This window comes from Castor canadensis, chromosome 1, assembly GCF_047511655.1.
Source record: "Castor canadensis chromosome 1, mCasCan1.hap1v2, whole genome shotgun sequence".
In the NCBI taxonomy this organism is placed as follows: domain Eukaryota; kingdom Metazoa; phylum Chordata; class Mammalia; order Rodentia; family Castoridae; genus Castor; species Castor canadensis.
Genome location: NC_133386.1, coordinates 73,855,305 through 73,865,438, shown reverse-complemented (window position 1 = coordinate 73,865,438; position 10,134 = coordinate 73,855,305). Strand labels below are relative to the sequence as shown.

General features: G+C 37.0%; 1 pseudogene; it reads right to left on the bottom strand.

The window, feature by feature from the left end:
- Positions 1 to 1,819: 1,819 nt before the first annotated feature.
- LOC109686470 (cyclin-dependent kinase inhibitor 2A-like) lies at positions 1,820 to 2,302 on the bottom strand (annotated as a pseudogene).
- Positions 2,303 to 10,134: the final 7,832 nt, after the last annotated feature.

The following is a 10,134-nucleotide window of genomic DNA, read 5'->3' as shown; positions in this document are numbered from 1 at the left end:
TAAATGGATGGAATTGGAGGACATCATTCTGAGTGAGGTTAGCCTGGCCCAAAAGACCAAAAATCGTATGTTCTCCCTCATATGTGGACATTAGATCAAGGGCAAACACAACAAGGGGATTGGACTATGAGCACATGATAAAAGCGAGAGCACACAAGGGAGGGGTGAGGATAGGTAAGACACCTAAAAAACTAGCTAGCATTTGTTGCCCTTAACACAGAGAAACTAAAGCAGATACCTTAAAGCAACTGAGGCCAATAGGAAAAGGGGAACAGGTACTAGAGAAAAGGTTAGATCAAAAAGAATTAACCTAGAAGGTAACACCCACACACAGGAAATCAATGTGAGTCAGTGCCCTGTATAGCTATCCTTATCTCAACCAGCAAAAACCCTTGTTCCTTCCTATTATTGCTTATACTCTCTCTACAACAAAATTAGAAATAAGGGCAAAATAGCTTCTGCTGGGTATTGGGGGCGGGAGAGGGAGGGGGGAGTGGGTGGTAAGGGAGGGGGTGGGGGCAGGGGGGAGAAATGACCCAAGCCTTGTATGCACATATGAATAATAAAAGAAAAATGAAAAAAAAGAGAATGTCAAGAAGTGGAGAATTAGGAAGGGTATAGCAAGGAACAGGGCTTAGGAGACAAGGAAATAGCCTGGCTGGAGTGGCAGAGTAGATTTTGAGTAAATAAGGAAATGCTTGAGACTCTGCTTGGAAAATAGTGACCAATTGTTCCACCAATAACTTTTTATGAAGGCTATATAAATCACCTGCAGACATAGAACTCAAGTCCATGGATTGATCAATTAGAAAGTTTCCTCTTCATCCATATTACTCCCCAACTCCACCCTGCTAACACACACACACACACACACACACACACACACACACACCATTTGAAGTCATTCACTGCAGTCGTTTGAACCATTACTTCAAAAAAATGTATAGATTTTAACCTTCTCATCACTGGTTTTTGTTCATTGTGGCCCATCATAGTTGACTTCAGGTAAGAAATTGCCTTAATATTGACGTACCCAGGGGGCTTTTATCTTTCTCCTCTCAACCTTTTATTTTTATAGTTTTGAAATACAAGTCAAAATACATTTTTGTTACTATCACTTTGACAAGCTTGGCATTTTTTCAATACAAGGTAACTCAATGTAAATACTCTTAAAATTTACTTTTAAAAAATGATACATCTTGCTTTGGGGGAAATCAGCTCATCAAATGATACATGGGTACACAGGCTATTGTTCTTCATTATTTTAGAGCATATCCTCTAACTTAGAATTAGGTCCACTAAAATATGCAAGTATTCCTCCTATAACAAAAGTAAACTAAACCTCATTGTTGAAAAGAACAGAAATATTTGGCATAGGCCTCTGAGCGAGCTTGGAAAACAAGTTAGGGTGTCTTAACCATACAGAGGAACTTACGGACTCCACTTAGAACCACCTGGAGGAACAACTGGCCTGTTGGTCTTGGGGTTGTTTTGTTTCATGGGAGGAAGGAGAGAAGATGCATGGGAGGGTGCTCAAGAGTCACAACAGTCACAGAATTCACTCACTCAAAGTGAACAATAAATCCAATATACACAGAATAATATATGACAACAGTAGAACAAGCTCAACAGTTATTCAATGCTTAGAAAGCAGGTTGTAAGCTTAGAACAAGTACCTCAGTAGGGACAATGAAATGTGTTTATAAGATTTTGAAGGTGACAAAAATTTACCATTCATATACGATCACTTGCGCACAGGTATAGTTTCCAGGACACTGGGGACAACAAAACATACAAAGTAAGAATAAATCCAAACTGCTTAACCTTCCACCATTCTCCTGAGTATTAAACCCAGGCCATTGTTAGCCACTTTCAAGGGTGTCTTCTCTTCTTTATTCTGTTGCTTCTTTGAACACCATCAGTTTTGCTTCTTCTAGCCTCTCCTCATCACAGGCTAAGTGTGTTTGTGGATGCTTTGTAGTACAGAAGGATATGAATCCTCTTCAAGTCACCCTTGGCTGCTGCCCAGTGCATTGCTGTAGCCTCACAAGGGTCCTTAGCATCTGGATTAGCCCCACCTTCTAGTAACATGACAGCAATCTCATGCCTATCCTTTGAAGCAGAAAAGCCATTTTGATTGACAGCATTCACTTGTGTACCTTTTCCCAGAAGGGCTTTTACCAATTTCATCCAGGCTGGCAGAAGCAGCGATATGAAGAGGAGACCCACCTGCATCGTCTTTATTACTCACTGGCACTCCAAGTTGGAGCAAGAATTCAACAATTTCTGTATGTCCTACTGAACATCAGAAAATGGGGGAAAAGATCACAACATTGTTCTGGGCAATGATATTTTGGGGTTCAGGGGTATATGTTCCTGAAATCATAGGCAACAAAAGGAAAAACAGTAAAATGGGATTTCATCAAAGGTTTATTTTTATTTTTACACTTTTTTTATTATTCGTTTATTCACATGTGCATACATTGTTTGGGTCATTTCTCCCTCCTGCCCCCGCCCCCACCCTCTTCCCCCCACCCACTCCCTTCCAGGTAGAACCTGTTCTGCACTTTTCTCCAGTTCTGTTGAAGAGTAGAAGTAAGCAATAATAAGAAAGACATAGCATTTTTGCTAGTTGAGATAAGGACAGCTATACAGAGAGATTCCTAGCATTGCTTTCATGTACAAATGTGTTACATCCCAGGTTGATTCATCTCTAACTGATCTTCACACTGGTTCTTGATCCCCTTCTCATGTTGACCTCTGTCGCTTTAAGATTTCTGTATTAATTCCTCTGGAGTGGGGACATCAAATGCTTTCATGTTTTGGGTTTTCTATCTAACCCCGTACCTCCTGTATATGTTCTCCCCTTGTCATGTAACCCAAGTCCTACAACACTGTTGTATTTGCCCTTGATCTAAAGACCACATATGAGTGAGAACATATGATTTTTGGTCTTCTGAGTCTGGCTAACCTCACTCAGAATGATGTTCTCTAGTTCCATCCATTTACTTGCAAATGATAAGATTTCACTTTTCTTCATGGCTGAGTAAAATTCCATTGTGTATAAATACCACATTTTCTTGATCCATTTGTCAGTAGTGGGGCATCTTGGTTGTTTCCAAAACTTGGCTATTGTGAATAGGTCTGCAATAAACATGGGTGTGCAGCTGCCTCTGGAGTAACCTGTGTCGCATTCCTTTGGGTATATCCCCAGGAGTGGGATTGCTGGATCATATGGCAGATCTATGTTTAGATTTTTAAGAAGCCTCCAAATTTTTTTCCAGAGTGGTTGCACCAACTTGCATTCCCACCAGCAGTGTACGAGGGTTCCTTTTTCCCCACATCCTTGCCAACATCTGTTGGTGGTGGTGTTTTTGATGATGGCTATTCTAACAGGGGTGAGGTGGAATCTTAATGTGGTTTTGATTTGCATTTCCTTTATGGATAGAGATAGTGAGAATTTTTTCATGTGCTTTTTGACCATCTGACAAAGAGACTAAGTAAGCTAAAGAGACAACGCCATAATGGGAAAAAATATTTGCAAACCACATATTTGACATGGGGTTAATTTTCAGAATGTATAAGGAACTCCACTCTACAGTAAGAAAATAGTAACTTGACTAAAAAATGGGCAAAGAACCCAAACAGACATTTCTTTTTTAATATCTTAAATTAATTAATTTTTAAAAAGTCTTACATGTATGGTTAGTTGATTTTTTAAATTTTTGTGCTGGGTGTACATTGTGGCATTTACAAAAGTTCTTATAAGATATTGAATATATCATACTTGGATTCACCCCCTCCATCATTCTCCTTTATCCTCCCTCCCCTCATTCTTGGAATAGTTTCAACAGGTGTCATTTCCCATTTACATACATGTATACACATTATTTGCATTAGATTCACCCTCCTACAGCCTTTCCCCACATTCTCTCCCTTCCTACTGTTACCAAGCCCACAGACAGGACCTGTTCTGCCCTCTTGTTCTCTGACATTGTAAAAGAAAAAAATGACATTTTTGTTTGTTTAAGATAGCTATACAGAGAGTTTCCTTGTGATATTGCCATGTATATGTGTATTATAACCCAAATTGGTTCATCTCCTCTATTTTTCTCCTTCCTACCTTAGTACACTTCTTATTGTGATTTCAACAGTTCTAAAAATGCTATATTCATTCTTGTATAGGAAGTCCATCGACCATATTCACCTTCTTCTTAACTTCCTTCTTTTACCCTTCCTTTCTTGTATGTGACCTCCCCTAAATGTGACCTGTTTTTCATAATATTGCTGTATTTATATTAGGTCTATATTCCACATATGACAAAAAGCATGCAGTTTTTGCCTTCTGAACCTGGCTAACTTCACTTAAGATGATGTTCTCCAGTCCATTCACTTACCTGCAAATGATAACATTTCATTCCTCTTTGTGTCTGAATAAAATTCCATTGTGTATAAATAACACATTTTCATAATCCACTCATCAGTAGTAGGGCATCTTGGCTGTTTCCATAGCTTAGCTATTGTGAATAGTGCTGCAATAAACATGGGTGTGCAGATGTCTTTATTGTAATTTGACTTATATTTCTTCAGGTATATCCTTAGGCATGGAATTGCTGGATCATATGGCAGTTCTAGTTTTAGTTTTTTGAAGAGCCTCCATACTAAAGAATTTTTTTGCAGCACTGGGGTTTGAACTCAAGTACTTGTACTTTCTAAGCCAGAGCTCTACCACTTGAGTCACTCTGGCAGCCTGAACAGACATTTCTTAAAAGAAGGCATACAGATGGCTAACAGATTCATGAAAAACAGAAAGAAGAAGCAGTTTAGTGTCACTCTTTATCAGGAAAAATGCAAGTTAAAATCACAATAAGATATCACTTAAAGCTTGTTGGAATAACTAATACCAAAAAAAAAAAAAAAAAAGAAAAGTATTGGCAGGAATGTAGAGAAAAGGAAACTCTTGTACACTTCTGGTGGGGAATGTAAGCTAGTATATCTATTATGAAAAATAGTACTTGAAAAAATTAAAAATAGAACCACCAAATGATCTACAAATCCTACTTTAGGGTAGATAACCAAAGGAAATGAAGTGGATAGTTTGTGGGAATATCTGTATTCCCATGATCATTGCAGCATTATTCACAATAGCTAAGATATGGAATCAACTGCATCCTTCAATGGATGAATGGATACAGAAAGTGTGATATTAATTATATATAAATATATGTGACAATGTTATGTATATATGTTATATATAAATATGTGTTTCATATAAAATATATGTAAATACCAGTTAGTCTTCAAAGAGAAGGAAATTCTGTAATTTATGACAACATGGATAAACCTGGAGGACAGTATCTTAAGTGAAATAAGCCAGACACAAAAAAGAAAAATACTGCATGATCTTACTTATATTTAAAATCTAATAAAGTTGAATTCTTAGAAGTAGAGAGTAAAATGATGATTACCAGAGGCTGTGGAGGGAGTTGGGGTGGGATAGAAAATGGGAAGCTGTTGATTGAACTATATAAAGTTTCAGTTTAGTCAGGAGGAATATGTTTTAGGATCTATTGCACAGCCAAGTTATAATTAATAACAATGTATCTCCAAAGAGTAAAATTTGAAGAGGAAAAGAGTAAATTTAAAGAGTAAAGGGTAAATTAAAAATGTTGCACCACAAAAAGTAAGTGGGTGGTAGATAAGTTAATGAACTTGATTTAACCATTCCACATTGTATACACATGTCATATACCATATTGTACTCCACAAATGTGTATAGTTACAAAATGTCAATAAAACATAATATTAACAAAAATCCCCCAACAATTGTGTTATGGTCATGTAAGAGATTAATATTAAGACAAACTGAATGAAGAATGTATGAGAACTCCATTTTGCAACTTCTTTGGAGGTCTAAAATCAAATACACAAAAACAAGCATGATCATATACAATCTCATATGTAGAACATGTAAAGTAGTGGAACTACTTTATTGAACTTGGGGAAAGAGCATGATAGAGGAAAAGGAAAGGAAAAGAGAATGATAGAGCATCAGCAATATCATAAAACATAACACCTCTGAAGGGAGAGGATATAAGGATGTGTATTGAAAACTGTTAAAAAAAAAAACGGGGGGTGGGAGGTAAAGGAGTAAGGGAGAACAATGGAAGGGGCTGAATGGACCAAAGTAAATGGTCCTCACAGCAGGAATACACTGAGAAACTCTTTTAAACATTGACTTAAAAATTAATAATAAAAGATAGGACTGCAAAATTGGAGAAGGGGTTAAGTGGGAGAGACAGTGGGGGTGATCTAACCAAAGTTTAGAATTTGGAATTGTTACAATGAATCCCCCCTGTACAATGAATATATCCTAATAAAATTTTTTTTTTAATTATTTCAAGATTGGAAGGCCCAAACTATTCTTTTGGCAGCAGTGCAGAAGTAGGCTAGATGGGTCTACTGCAGCAATCTAGGATGAGGAGGTCTGAAACCAGCCACTGGCAGTGGATCTGGAAAAAAAGAGAGTAATGGAAAAAATTTAGAAGAAAAGGCAGGGCTTGGTGACTGACTGGATGGGGCTGGAGATAGAGTGACCACATGGACAAGGACAGGATGAAGTGATAATGTTCTTCCTTTAGTAGAAGGACAATTTTGAAACTGGATGTCTAGTAAGACCAAATATTTGAAGAAACTGAATGACTTCCTTACAGCCGAAAGATAAGATTTTCAAATGACCTATAACTCACTCTCTACCTCCCTCATCAAATAGGAATCACAGCACTATTGCTGCTTCCAAGGTCAGAAGAGGACTGGTAATGTGAGCCCAGTGGATTTGTGTAGGAGGCAGAAAGTGTATGAGAGACACTGGCTCTGCAGAAACTCACTATTAGTCAGGCATGTGACATTTCATGCTATGGGAATGCTCCTTTGAAAATGGTTGATTTTATATAGCACCCTTAAGAAAAAATCCATGAAGCGAGTGTTGTGTTAAACTCATGTCTCAGAGTGTTAGTTCTTAGTAATTCCCAGCTTTGGATAAACCCTTTAATGGATTTTCCCTTTATCATTTGATCAATTGTAGTAACCCTGAAGATATAAGCTAAGTTAAATAGAAGGTTACTATTCCTCAAGGGAGACATCTAGAAATATGCCTTACTGTGGATTGAAGTTATTTCTTGGAGATTATTTTTCTTCTTCTTTAATTTATGACTAGCTACATGATGGCAATATAATTGGATGATGTGAGATAGTTAGATGTTTTGTTCCATATGATATTCCAAACTGGCTTAGTTTATAGGCTGAATTTACTGAATTAATGAATTATGTTTTTGTTATCCAATTATTTTGCCATCTACCACTTTAAAAGTAACACTAATTTCTTTTGAAAAGTGTGATGCAGCTTGTTTCTTAAAGGGTGCCTCAGAGCAGATAGGAATCCCAAAACATATTAAAAATTAAGCTCTGTTTTCTACATTATATTATTAGATGTATTTTTTAATAATTTAAAAAATTAGAGGAACACTTCTTTGGAAGCTGTTAATATGTTTCTCAAATCTTAAGCTTGAGAGAAGGAGGAGCCGGTCAGTTAAGAACATGTTCTAGGGGTGGGAGTATAGCTCAGTGGTAGAGCCCTTGCCTAGCATGTGCAGGTCAGCCCTGGGTTTCATCAGCTTATTTATATGCATTAGACTGCAGATGCTATGAAGAGAGTAAGATAAAAAGAGAAGAAAAAAAATCAAAATGAAATAAAGCATAGTTTTGGCCCTTGAGGATTTACAAGCCGTAAGATGAAAGCATAGGCATGTCTCTCTTATCTGTCTATAGAAAAAAATAGAACTTCAATATCAAGGTTAAAAGAAACCCAAATTGAACATTTCGATAGTGTGCATTTAAATGCTAAAGAAACTATTTATAAATATCCAAACAATAATAATAACCCAAGTGCGAAGATGATACAATGTAATCAGTAAATGTCAGTGGGATGAAGGTCCCATCCTCCAGGACAGCTGGAGCCAGCGGATGGAGATTGGATTTCTCCATCTCAGTCCCTGAACGCTTGACCCCGGTGATGACTTTGATTCACTACTCAGCCTGTGGAAAAAAGAGCAGCAGAAGTTAATCTACTGGATAACACAGTTGCTTAAATTTTGAAATCAGAAATGTCTGACTCTCTGACTTCGAAATCACAGACTACAGGAAGATGCTTTCGAGGCAGCCAGATTGACAAAGGCATCATTGAAACTTGGGTTTTCCTTTGACTAAACTTGAACATGAGGTATGTCTGGAAGGTGAACATGAGCTGGCCTCCAATGGGTCAGGATGGGGAGATTGTTTTCCTATCTTTTGTCTTCATTCTGTAGATCATCAAAAAGAACTGTAGTTTGCTTCTGGGCAGGAAAAAAGAAAAAAAAAGATCTTTTCTGACAGGGATCACAAACAATTATTTTAGGCTGAGCTGTAGGTTTTAATCTTAGTAGACTAAGGGTAGCTTTTGTTGTATACTTTGACTACTTAACTTAGGGCTTTTAAAAGGAAAACATTCTGAAGAACCCACAGTGAGTCAGCAGACTCTGAAAAGATTGTGTATATTTTCTAAAGCATATTTAAAAAAAATCACGTACAAGGGAAAAAGTGTAGAACATGTACCCACAAGAGCTAAATTTAAAAAATGTGCGTAGCAGTGAACACACGCACAGCATATGGATGTGGCTGACGGAAGGGCTGCTGGCCGGCTCTCAAGACACCACTCACAGCAGATGCACCGTCATAAATTTGAACGACACAAGCCATGTCCTCACTGGTTAGCTTCCAGTCACTTGTCTTCAAGTCCAGTATAGTTGATGCAAAATGCAAGTCCAGCTTTCATTTTGATTAGCAGGAAGAGAAATTCCTATATGAAAAAGTCAAGTTCACAGATCCCAGACAAATAAATATTCATTCATTCCTTTGCTCTTTCCAGACACTGGCAAGAAAAGTCCCTGGCAACTTTTCATTTCAGCTTTTTTTGCCTGTTAGATTTTGCTCAGTGCCTGTCTTCTCATTCTAATAATGTTACAAGGATGGACAGCCATATTTGGTAGGCTTACCAGTTTTTCTAGGATTAAATAATACTTCTCAAATAGATTCAAAGACTCAGAGCACAACATCTGAGTAACCCTTCTTGCTTGTCCTTTTATGGTTAAAAAACAAGAAGAAAAGAAAATGTACTATATTTATTTATTTGCAAGGGGGTTCTTGGGCAGTCATTTAAAATTATTATATATGGGCTTAAACAAATTTAATATATTTGTAAAATATGTAAATATTTTATAATTTAAATCAGATATTCAAATCATCTCTATCTGGACCCACTAGTGCACTAGTTCATTAAAGTTTTCTGTTGACTGATTCAATAACTGAAGACTTTTATGGTAACAGGTGCAGAATTCAGCCAGACCAGCAACTGGTAAATGTACTATCTCAACAAATAAAATAGATGGTCATCTTGAGTCCTCACTGCATGGGTAGAGCAGATGTTGGAAAGGAGGAGCCTGCTTTGCAAAATCCTTTTGACAAATAATTTGATAACTTTGGCAGAATTGAATCTGCTAATTTGATTCTTAAGATTTCTAGGTGGTGGAACAGTACCAGATGCCTCACAAAATATTAACATCCACGTTTAATGGTTACTCACCACATCCTGTTCACTCCTCTTTGGGGAGCTTCCTATTAAATTAGATGCAGCTGTTGAGTGAAAGGTTTCTTTCATGTTCCTATTTAGTATGAAAACAATAGCAAAGAGAAACATTCTATTTCCTAACTTTTGGAGATTCTTCCTTTGGTTTTGGTTTTGTTTTTTGAATAGAAGGGGGATGGTTTGATCATGTTGCTGCCTTAAAGACCATCTGAAAGCCACAGACAAAAAAAACCCCTAAAGACCTATTTATTTTTCCCTATCTCCAGCAGCACTCACTAACATGCCTAATGTGCTCTTTTCAAGATTGTCTATAAATATGTTATTTTCTCTAATTCTGGCAAGTTCGAACCACCTGATACATTTTAATGGACTGGACATTAATTCTATTTTGTTTAGTTCAATTTTCATTTATTGAGGAATTAAGTTCTTTTTCATATTAAATTCTTATTTGTTGG